Below are 12,535 nucleotides of genomic sequence, written 5' to 3'. Positions count from 1 at the left end.
TGGTCCAGGCTCTTCTAGCTTTCATAGTTTGCACTGAAAAAGTTGTAATCCTAATGGGTTTTCCTTTGTATGTGACTTGTTTCTCTTTTGCAGCTGTCAGTATTATCTCTCTGTTTTGTATGTTTAGTGTTTTTACTATGATGTGCTGTGGAGAGTTTCTTTTCCGGTCCTGTCTGTTTGGTGTTCTATGTGCTTCTTGTATTTGTATGGGCATGTCTTTCTTTAATCTTGGGAAGTTTTTTTCCATGATTCTGTTGAAGATCTGGTCCATGCCATTATCTTGGGATTCTTCTCCTTCCCGTATGCCTATGATTCATAAGTTTGGTCTTTTTATGGTGTCACACAATTCCAGCATATTCCATTCTTGCGATTTCTTAAATTTTTCATAAACTTTGCTTGAGTGGTCTAGTTCGTCCACTTTATCTTCTAATCTTGATACTCTGTTTTCCATTTTGTTCATCATATTGGTGATGCTTTCTCCTGTCATTTCTAATTGGCTTATGAAGTGTTTCACTTTGTTCTTTATTTCAGCCTGAGTATTCTTCAATATTTCTAGCTCTTTTCTGAATTCATTCAGAAGTTTATCCCTATCTTCCTTCAGCTCTATGATTACCTTGTTTGTGTGTTCTTTAAATTCAGTGAATTCTTTTATCATATTCAAGTTCCATGTCCTGCATTATCTCTAGGGGGTTCTCATTGTACTCCTCTAGAGGACTATTGGTATTTGGTGGGGATATGTTATTTTGTTTTTTTCATGTTATTATTTTTTCTCTGTTGTTTTGACATGTGAATTTCTTTTGTAGTTTCTAATTCTTGTGTGAGACTCAAGCCTTCAAGTGTAGGTCTGCCTCTTTTTGTGAACTTTGCGTGTCTTTGTGGTTTTCTTTTTGGGCATGAAAAGCTGGCTCATGTAAGTTTCCGGTTCTCTCTTTTGATTTTATATTGGAGTGGCCAGATTGCTTATGTCTTCAGGAGTTCCCACAGAGCCCCAAGTCAGATGAGGATCAGATGCTCTCAGGCTTTCTTCTCCTAAGGTCAGGATCCCTCCAGGAAAGATTTTGGTCTCAGGAATTTGGGGGTTGGACTGGCATGTGAGCCAGGCCCAGTAAAGATGCTGGTCTAGGGCACCTGGTGGCCATGCCACCCAGAGATGCAAAGGAAGATGGGGGCAGGAAGCCGCCCCAAGGGCTCCTGGGGATTGCACCAAAGACCTGGGATGGTCTGAAGAGGATCAACCCAGGTGTCCTGGAAAGAGGCTGGCTGGTTGTGCAGGCCCAGGGAAGCAGAGGGAGGCGAGGGCAGGGGCAGGCCCAGCAGGCTCCTGGGGACCCGAGAAGGAACTGAGTTCGTCTGGATGCAAAGGATCAGGAAGCAGTGGCGGTTCCCCTGGTGCCTGAGGCAACAAGGAATGGGACAGGACCCAGGCTAGGAGGAGAGACCAGGGGAGGAGATGCGAGGGTGAATGAGGCTGGGGGAGTCAAGGCACAGAGGGCGCAATCGACTTACCCCGGAGAGAGAGGCCTGCGGGTCGTGCAGGCCCAGGGAAGCAGAGTAAGTTATATTATTAATTTATATATTGATACGTTTAAAGAAAAGGCTGCGGCTGATCTGGATTAAATCCAACTTGAGAGACAAAGCAGTCAAATGCATTATGTAAAAAGGATTTGGATTATTTGAGTAAACTCGTGTTAACAAAGTGTATATAATAAAATCAGACTGTCAGGCTTAATTTAAAAGTACTTCTCAGTTATTGACACATATTGAGGTATTTGTGAATAAATAATGTCTCTTAGATTTGTTTTAAAATACCCTAAGAAATAATCAAAACTAAAAAAGTACTCAAGAAGGAAGATTAGATGAGGTAGTCAGAAGGGGTGATGACACATCAGTCTTCCTCCCTCTCTTACAAACATACATGTTACCTCTTTATACACTTAAAATAGTCCATAAGCACCTTTTAATTTTATTTATTGTTTTTATGTGTATGCGTGTATTGTCTGCATGTAGGTAATGGCACCTGTGTCATGCAATGCCTGCAGGGCTCAGAAGAGGCTGTTGGATCCCCTGGGACTGGAGTTACGGACAGTTGTTAGCTGCCATGTGGGTGCGGGGATTCGAACCGAGTCTTCTGCAAAAACAACCAGTGTTCTTAACTGCTGAGCCATCTCTCCCGCCCCAGTCCCAAGTATTTTTATGTATATTTTTATTGAGGTTTTATGCATTTTATATACTAGATCTTAATTAAATTTAGACCCCCTACCCCATTCACACCTCTCCATACCCAACCCCCCCAAACGCCACTGGATTTCATGCATTCTGCCATATATGTTAAGGCCCATCTGGTTTAACATTTGTACCTAGATGTCCCTCGGTGCAAGTTCATCACTGGGGTCTAGTCAGCCTATCTAGAGTCGTTCCCTTAAAGAAGATCTACTCTCCCTCACCCTGCAGTAATCAGTTGCCAATAGTTCCTCAGCTAGGGTTGGGCCCGCTGTCCATTTCCCCAGTTCTATGCTGCATTTTTGTCTGACTGAGTCACCATGGGTCTTGTGCATGCTGTCACCATTATTGCAAGTTCATATGATCAAGCTTCCAGAGGCCTGAAGGCCTGTTTCCTTATGGTCATGCATCAACCCTGGCTCTAATAATCTTTCTACCTCTTCTTCCACAATGGTCCCTGAGCCATGGGTGGGTAAAGTCTAATATAGAAGTCTATCCAGCTGTGGCCTTCTGTGTGCATCACACTGTGTTGTGTGAGGAAGCTTCACTGGTGAGAGTTGAGGGATGAATATTCTCTCTACCCCCTGTTCTACTATGTTCCATGAGCCTTAGGTGTAGGAGTTCCACTGTAGATGTGTCACTTAAGGCTGGGCATCTCTCAGACACTCTGTGTGTGTGACCAGTGGTAGTACTTTGTAATAGCTTCCACCTGTTGCAAAAATAGGCTTCTTTGATGAGTGGTGGTATATGGTGTGCAAATTTCATGATTTTGTCTTTCCTTACTGCTGAGTAGAACTCCATTGTGTAAATGTACCACATTTTCATTGTCCATCTATCAGCTGAGGGACATTTACATTGTTCCATTTCTTAGGAGCATAGTAGGGAGGTCTGTGGTAGGCAGATCTGGAGGCCAAGATCAAGGTGGGGGTCGGAGGACAGCCTATGGAGAGTCTCACAAAACTAACCTGGAGGATGCATCTGGTCTGGGTGCTGGGGATCAGGATGCAGTGGGAGGACCTGGGTTAGGAAGCCGCTCTAGAGATCTGAGGTGGAAGAGCAGGAGCTTAAGCAAAGGCAAGACAGGGGATGGAGTGTGGGAGAGAGTGAAGCTGCACTGGGTGCAGGGAAATCAAGGCACAGTAGGTGGGATCTCAACGGTATTTGTAAAAGGATGATTACATGTGAAAAACATATGTGCATGAGAGAGTAGCTGTTTGAAACATACATTGGGAGAACATATCAGGATGGTCATTGTTGGAAGTAGTGATTTCTCATCACAGGAGGGGTGAAAGACTTTGAATGGATTGTTAGAAAAGCATCAGCAAGATACACAGAATCTCCAGGTCCCTATGAGATGCTTTGTTACTGTACTGAATAAAAGCACGTAGGTGCCCAGATGATGCCAAATGATATGGAGAAGGAAAGAGGGAGAGATGGAAGGAGAGAGCAGAGGAAGGGGAATGTAGAGGTCTCATAATTAATTTAAAAACTTGAGCATAATTCCTGAGACAGAAATGTTTCTCTTAGAATGGGTATTCCATGTTCAATTGGACCAACAGGGAAAGGGTTGAAAAATAAGTCACAAGACATAGAATAGAAGGCAGAATATGTTAACCAAAACAATACCGCATGTAAAATACTCCATATTTTATTCCCCTGATTGCTGGCATATTATTGTTTATCCAAGAAACATTCCTACTCACGTAAACACAGTGGACTACTTGGTGAGTCCCAGCTTGTGAAGCTGTGATCCTAGGAAACAGCCCATAAATACACATCATCTAACTTACTTCAAAGGCCCTATACAGTTAGGGAAAACACTTCTCTGAATACATAAGCCTTGGCACACAGTAGGATCTTCATGAATATTTGTTGAACAAAAATGTCTTATGCTGTCAAATTTTCTGAAGGGAGAAATAATTATACATTTGTGACCATAGGTGTTCAGTAAACATGAAATGGGCAGTTAGGGACAGTGAAAGAAATGTATTTCCCCAGTAGTATATTTATAACAACCAAAGACTAAACTATTCAGATACATTATGGCACATTTTCTTCCCCCCAAAAGAAACAGACTATTTTTACGCTTTGAAACAAAGTAGAAAAGTAAGAAAATTTCATGGAAAATATGACTATTCAATCTTTCAAGAAAACTTTTTTATCCATACATGTATATACATTGCTTTATTTTTGCTCTAAAAATCTGCAAGGGTGTTGCATTAAATCACAGAATCAGAATCCCTTTCTCTATACTTATATAAAGCACAGATATATAAAACATATGAAGCCCACATGTAAGCAAGGACTCATTACAAAATGAAAACCTACTCTCAATACAGGCAATGGTAATATGAAATAGTTTCTTTTCTAAGTTACAAAGATAACAAGTGACTGTAACCATAGTTTCTGACTTTCTTAATAATTCCTCTGGGCTACCACCCTACTGAAAGGTCTTATCACTTAATCCACCTAATGAGCTCATCTTGCATTAAATATTATGTTCATTTTATAGATAAAGAAATAGGCTCAGAGGTTAAGTAGACCTAGATCTGCCTATGCTCTTGGGCAAATTTTCAGAAGAAAAGGAGGGTTCTTGATGAGTGATCACCTAAAGCATGGAAAGATTCTTTCAATCCTCCCGAATCACAGGCCCTCTGTGTAACTGAGCAAAACAGTTTCACTGTGAAAAGGCCATGGAATCCCCCCATTCCCACAGCATCATGCCTCAACTGCCGAATCTCCCAGGTCTGGGAAACGTTCACTGAAACCCTCTTTACCTCTGAGAACACTGAAAACATTTCCTTATAACAATTACTTATTGTCATGTCTTACTCACTCAAATTCAGATCTGGGTTTCATCTGCAAGAGCTGCACTTGCACTTATGCACCTACCAACTTAAATGATGTCTTTATACAGTTCTATTGTTCTAGCACCCAGGGGAACCCCACCTCAAGAACAGAGAACAAAGCCTTCCATGTGTGTTTCTCCTGTAACTTCTTACTTCTTGAGTGAGATTAGTCCTAAGGCACTGCTAACTTCCCTACAAGGCCAGTTCTCTTTTCCACATGTTTTATGAGGACCTCCATAAGGCCAGGCAGGGCAGCACACACCTGTAATTCTCGTACTTGAGAGGTGAAAGTACTTCAGACCCAGCTTAGCTACCTAGCAAGTTTGAGACTTTGTCTCAAAACAGTTCTCTGTGAAAAATCAATCTATTCGACAGCTAGGACCACAATAAAGAGTGACACAGAATTTGAGTATTACAAGGAACTTTGAAGGCAGAGCCCTCATCTCCCATTCCATAGGAGAGGGAAATGAGGGCTAGTGACATTAATCAATCATGGTCATGATATACACTGTTCAAGATGATGCAAAATGGTCATGACTGAAGCCAAGGAGAAGTTAACTGTGGGGACTCCCTGTGGGCCTCAGGCAGTCAATGATAAGAATGACATTTGTGTACGTGCCATTAGAAAACCAAGTGCTCACTATGGGCCATAGACATCTACTGTGTCGAAACCCAAACTGTGATTTGGATGAGTTTAGAGTTCAACATCGCTTCCTCCGTAAAGAAGAACAAAAATGTGGCCCTTGTAGGAAAACGGGTGTGATGCCATATCTTCATATTAAATGAAATAAGTCAAGCTTGGAAAGACAGGAATGGCATGTTTTCCATTATGTAGATTTTAGGTTAAAGAAATTAGCAGGATGAAGGAGACAAGGAAAGTTGTACGGCTCATGAAAGTAAATGGGGGCAGTCGGAGTCGGAGGAGGAGACGAGAAAGGTGAATGAATCAAATCTCATAAATGAAAGCTGTTAAATGTTGTACAAGTAATATATACTAATCAAAAAGGAAATAGAAAAAAAACGTTAAGACTTCCTCAGTAAAAGAACCACGTACCAAAGCCTTAGCTCTCATTGCTTTGAAATGTATCATTTGTGGTTTAAAGTATGATTACTTTTCCATGTTGCTTAGAAGGTTTGGCAAATTGGGCAAATTAGGTGAATGAAAATTGTCTTTTGTTTCCAAAAGAGCCCACTAGGAAAGGCTCCATCGCAGTCAAGCTGAACGATTCATGTGGCCTACCGACCAGTAGTATGCATTAGTATGCATTTCCCGATGCTTGAGCAGCAACCCCATAATTCTACATACTCTGGTAGGCATCCAGAGATGGAAATAACAAGGATACTACCATGTTCTATTACCAGGTAAATAGTAATTTCTAGATGCTATGGAGTTGTGTTGCTTAATAAATCTTAAATGTATATCACATAGCACAACCCTGACCCACAGGTGCTTACCTAATAAGTACTTTCAGGGTGGTGAAACTGGAGTTGATTACTAGGTCACGAACGAGTAAGAGACAGCTCAGAAGAAATACTAGTGTGGAGGCTAGGGAGATGGTTCAGTGGGTAAGAGTTCTGTGCTTGCTATACAACCAGGAGGACCTGAGTTCCAGTTCCCAGCACACATATAAAAAGCTGCACGTGGCCACATGTGCCTGGAACCCCAACGCTGGCCAGCAGAGACAAGTGGATGCCAAGAGCTCCATGGCCAGCCAGTCTGGTGGAAAAATGTGGGTTTCAGGTTTAGAGAGTCACCCTGTCTCAAAAAATGAAATAAAACACCACAAAAATGTAAGATGGAGAATGAGAGCAGAGGACAGGTGACACCCTCCCCAGTGCTTTGTATGGGGGCACACAAGCATGTGCACATCCAGAGAAACACAGTATGGGAGCAGGAGAGATGGCTCAGAGGTTAAGAACACTGACTGCTCTTGTAGAAGACCTGAGTTCAGTTCCTAGGACCCACATGGTGGCTAACAACCACCTGTAACTTCAATTCCAGGGATCTAATACTCTCTTCTGACCTCAGTAGGTATTGTATGGCACAGGTGCATTTACATACATGCAGGTAATACACTCATGCACACAAAAGTTAAAAATAATAAGGGTCTGGAGAGATAGACCAGTGGTTAAGAGCGCTGACTGCCCTTACAGAGGACCCGGGTTCAATTCCCAGCACTCACATGGTGGCTAACAACAGTCTGTAACTCCAGTTCCAGGGAATCTGATGCCTTCTTCTCACCTCCAAGGGCACTGTGTAACACAGGTGCACTTACACACATGCAAGCAATACACTCACACACATAAAATAAAATAAAATAATAAAATATTTGTTAAAAAGAAACATAATGTGTTCTGGCTTGGCGGTGCTTGTGCTTAACTGTTTCTCCCATGTGTTTCTAACATCAATAATATAAAAAGCACATTTAGTGGCGATCCTTTGTTCCTGTGCTTAGGGAGTTGGAGGACATGGGAAGAGTTAGTGGGGGACTGGAAGTGACAGAAATCATGCAAAGACAATATTCACGTAGGAAATTCTCAAAAATAAAAAATGTAGGAAGAGTATAATAATGGAAACTACAATTAATAAAAATAGTGGCTTTATACTTTGAACTCTGGATTTCTCTCTCAGACTACCTTATTTCAAAACACTCCTAAGAGGTGGGCTTTTATTCTTTGTAGGATAACTGAGCAGGCCCCTACTTATGGCTTGCATTTCTCGTTCTGTCAGAAGCATTTCTCTCCGCCTGTGGGCTGGCGCTGCAAGCAGCACTTAGGTTGCACCTCCTGAGCGCTCACGTTGATATCTCTGACAATGATCACACTCTCTTTGAAGAGTCAAACAGATTTATTTGCCAATAAAAGAACTTTCATGTGGGTAGTATTTCAACACATGATAATTGCTAATGAGCACTCTAGGAAGATCTTCTGAGTTCCTTCCTCAGTCTTTCATGCTGCATCTAAATGGCCTCGTTTATTATGGCTACCACGTGTGTCCAAGGCACAAAACATTTCTGGAAGTGAAAATCAACCTGACGGAGAAAAAAATGAAAAGCAGGCGTAGAAATGTGCCCAGTTTGGCTGATGTCTACCTTTAAAAGTTATTCTATTTCAAGTCAAAGCATGTAAGCGAGGACAATGTAAGGTGTCTCTAGTTCAGATGTGGACTCCAGCTGGAGACAGCCACAGTTTGGAAAGCAATTTTATGGCACAAATTAAGTCGGAGCACCAGGAAATGCCAATATGACAGTCAAATCGACGGTGTTTCTAATCTGATAAGAGGATGAAGGCAGCTTTCCTTGAGCAGGTCCCAGTGTGAGGGCAAGGGTTGGATTCTGTCACACTGAGACCTGCTCAAGACTTCAAACAAACATTTGTTCTATATTAATAAGAACTTGTAAGTAGATTTATTGTTTTTTATATTCAGGGACTTGCATATGTCCCAAATCCTGAAAAATGATTGAGAGGCAATGGAGAAACACCCACAACCGACAGTGGCTTCGAAATTCCAAGACGAAGCCACAGCCACGGAAAAGGCCGTTATTCAAATCGGTTATGTTTTCACCAAGATCCTAAATGCTGTGTGACTTCTGAGCTACTTGGGGATGCAAACACATCTTCCTCATTTTTTTCTCCCCAGATGCTAATTCAGAGATCACAGGTTTTCCTTTTGTGGTTTTTTTTTTTTTTTTAAGGTGAGAAAACCATTATCTTGTGATTCGGTTTTTCGGTCCTTGAAGTAGGCCATCAAAGTGTAGTTACTGATTGAATAACAGCCACACATTCTGTTCTATTGAGGGATACCCGTCTTAGAAACAGATCTGGTATAGAAAATGACTGTCAACATCTATGAACATAGTGTTTTTTACTCACCATTTAAAAAAAATCTTGGTGAATTTTTTTTTGTTGCTGTAACTGAAAGTAGAATTAAAGGGGGGGATGCTCTCAAAGTGTGACAAAGTGAATCCCCACAAAAATTTACATGAACTCTTAAATTTCCTTTCCTTCTTTGATACCCCTTTTCAGTAGCTAATGAAAATGTTAACATCATCCATCCATTTCCCATGTCACTGAGTTGAAAAAGAACTATGTGACTCAGTTCTACCTCTAAGAAACCAGTTTGAAAATTTTACATTACAATGCACAGATATAGTCAATACCTCATTGTTACAGTGTTTTCAAAATTCTGAGGAATTTTGTGAATTGTGAGAAAGTGCTCTGTGGAAAGACAGGTTTGGAGGTAGACGCTGGAGGCTCTGGGCGGATGGATGGAAATGAGCATCAGTAGGCAGTGCTGGGCCTGTATCCGCTACAGGCCTTGGGTTCGGTTGTGCACTTGGAGAGAGGCGAATGCCGCAGTATTCAGGACTGGCTTTCCACCAGGTTGAAGTACGTTATGAGATGCATGTCAGTCATTTATTACTCCTGATAATCAGAGCACAGTTGTGAAACGTATGGCTCAATTTTCCTCTAAAATAAGAGATTAAATCACATGCCTCCTCTTACCTCTTTCATGTGAGAGAGCACTAGAGCTAACTGCCTCCTCCACTCTACCCCAGCAATGGACTGAAGTCACGGAGAGCACTGAAGGTCTTTGAGCAGGGAGGGAACAGAATAAGAGCCATGTCCACAGAGAAACTTCTCTGCACTATAGCTATTCTAGTGGGTAGGTGCCTAGACAGAAGCTGGACTCTAGCTCTCAGAGCCAACACAGCCTCTCCTGCTCCCCGGGAATCCCAGTACCAATATCCACATTTATGGGAGCTCCTTAAGTGGGCGAGCAGTAACAGGAGTTTCCTCAAATAAAATTTTGTCAAAAAAATATGTGGCTTTATGTTAGGCAAACTTCCCATGTGAATGTAAACTAGTCACAAACTCTGCATTGAGAAAAACAATGTATGATTTCTGTTTTGTTTGATTATTGCTCTCAGTACTCTCATATCAAGTCTGGTGTACTGACTGTCGCTCAAACAATTTCCAGATAGCTGTTTCTTACATAATGCTTCAACTGTGGGATACGTCACAGTAAGACAAAACCCTAGAATCCAGAAAACTGCTCTCTCCATCCACTCTGCTGCACTCATTTCCCTCATGAAAGGCCTACAAACACTCCTGAGGCAATCCTACTGTTAAGATCTCAAAACGTAAGAATAACAATGACACAGAAAGCAGACCACAATTTTGAAATAAGAATTGAGATCCCCCTGTCACTAAGCTAAAATTGATGTCTGTAGCATCAACATCCATTACACACATATTAAAATCTATTATATTAACAAATGAGGCATTGGTAATTTATTTTCCTGAATTAAAATTTGGGGGTTGTGATCTACACAAATGCAGTTACGATTAAAGTTGTAGGATTTAAAAAAAAAAAAAAAAAAAACCTTCCCATTTACTCCCATGTCCTGCTCAAATATAAATTCAAAAGACTGAAAGTGGAACCTTGAGACCATCTACTCTAAATTTCCTCTCAACTTAGGAGTTCTTATTATGAACAAACAAAACAGATGCTGGGCAAGGTGGTGCATGCCTTTAATCCCAGCATTTGGGAGGCAGATCTCTTGAGGCCAGCCTGGTCTACATAGTGAGTTCCAGGCCAGCTAGAGCTAAATAGTGAGACTGTCCCCAAAACAAAAACAAAAATCAAACAAACACCAAAACAGCTTGCTAGCTGATGTTCACTCAGTTTCTGCTGAATATAGAAATAACGTCGATGAATGGAATCTGGTATTCATTAGCCCATGGTCATATAGAGAGACTAAGCTTCTTAGGAAACAGAAAAAAAAAAAAAAAAAACTTGGGGGAGGGGAGACCATAATATCTGGGGCTGGGGAGATAACTTAGTCAATAAAGTACTTGCTGTGCAAGAATGAGGACATAGACTCTACCCTTAGCACTCACATAACAAGCCAAGTATGATGGTGTTTGCTTGAAATCCTACCACTGAGGAGGTGGAGCCAGGGGACCACTGGAGCTCCCTGGCTGGCCAGACATACATGATGAGTTCCAAGCCTGAGTGATTGTGTCTCAAGAACAAGGTAGACAGCTTTGAGGAATGATATCCGAGGTTGACTTCTGATCTCCACAAATATGTTTGCATGTGCTCACACATGTACACCCCCTGAAAACACACAAACGACTCAAAATTTGATAACATTCATCCTCTTATGGCTTAAAAATAAATTTCCAGACAATCACTCTTTTAGCTTCAAGCTGAAGATGTCTACATTTTATAGACACAAAGAGAGTGGATTTGGGGCTGGAGAGATGGCCCAGCAGGTAGGAGCCCTTACTGCTCTTGCAGAGGACCTGGGTTTGGTTCCTAGCCCTCATCAGGTGGCCCACAACTGCCTGTAACTCTAGTTCCAGGGACTCTGACACTCTCCGGCTTCAGCAGGCATATGTATGAATGTGGTGCTCATAAATTCACATACATCATCACGCATTTTTAAAGAAAATAAAAAATATAGCAGATTTATCTGGAAGTGAATGCCATGAGTTCAAGGCCAGTCTGGTCTATACAGTGAGTTCCAGGACAGCTAGGGCTACAGGGAGACCCTGCTTCAAAAAAAAGACCAAAAAAAGACATGGCTACGTACAATGGCATGGAAATTGGATTTCAGGTTTACATGATCAAGACCAATTCAACTAGAATTTTCCTAGACTTAAATCAAAACTGAGGGATTAAAAAAAAAAAAAAATCAGCTGCACAGGTAGCTATATAAACAGGCAGAAACACCCACATCTTCCAGTACTTTATCTGTACTGGTGTGTTTAGTTTGAAAGATGATCCATTTCTGGTGTAATTATTACCACCTTATATTTATAAAGTGTTTCTTTAACCTGATTGCCTTGTAGACAACTGAAAAGAAGCCAGAACATTAAAAAAAAAAAAAATTCAATGGGAAGGGCAGGACATGTTTCATGATAAATACTGCATGAGTGAACACATCATTAACTTCCCTGATATAAAATTCAGAAGGAAGCTGGGAAAAATACCCAAATGCTATTTCTGGAGTAAAGACAGAAAACAGTTCCACAGAGATGAAAACTCTCACAGTAAGAATTAAGATTAAGTAAAAACTGGCAGCGACAGGAAAATGCATCAGAAGTTAATAAACTGAAAATGATTTAAACATTGTTTTCACCCATGAGATTATCACCCATTACCCAGGAAAGGGCTATGAATTACATATTGCTCTTGAAAATAATGACAAAAAATGGACATAGCACTTTGTGTGTGTGTGTGTGTGTGTGTGTGTGTGTGTTTGTTCAAGGGCTGAACAAAGGCATGAAAGACAGGCGCAAAAGTAAATTCTTTTTTGCAGCCCAGAAACTCACTATTCAGTATGAGTTTTAAAACAGACAAGGAGTATGAGAAGACAGCTCAAAGTCATGGTGCTGAGAGGAAAGCTGGCGTTGAAATGAGGTGTGCCCAGGGCAGCCTGCCTTGGGGACCTGTG

The 12,535-nt window shown here is 41.3% G+C and overlaps 1 protein-coding gene and 1 non-coding gene across 4 annotated transcripts in view; one reads left to right on the top strand and one right to left on the bottom strand.

Annotated features, from left to right (window-relative positions):
* The window catches only part of Elovl6 (ELOVL fatty acid elongase 6), a 143,139-nt gene that overhangs the window by 53,363 nt on the left and 77,241 nt on the right, over positions 1-12,535 (bottom strand). The window lies entirely within an intron of this gene.
* Positions 12,324-12,452, top strand: LOC115072196. Its single transcript, XR_003851265.1, has one exon. It is a non-coding gene; the product is annotated as a small nucleolar RNA SNORA40 (small nucleolar RNA).

Source organism: Nannospalax galili, unplaced genomic scaffold (assembly GCF_000622305.1).
Source record: "Nannospalax galili isolate Female #2095 unplaced genomic scaffold, S.galili_v1.0 scaffold571, whole genome shotgun sequence".
NCBI classification, from domain to species: domain Eukaryota; kingdom Metazoa; phylum Chordata; class Mammalia; order Rodentia; family Spalacidae; genus Nannospalax; species Nannospalax galili.
Note: the sequence above shows the minus strand (reverse complement) of the source record. Positions and strands in the feature narration are given on the sequence as shown.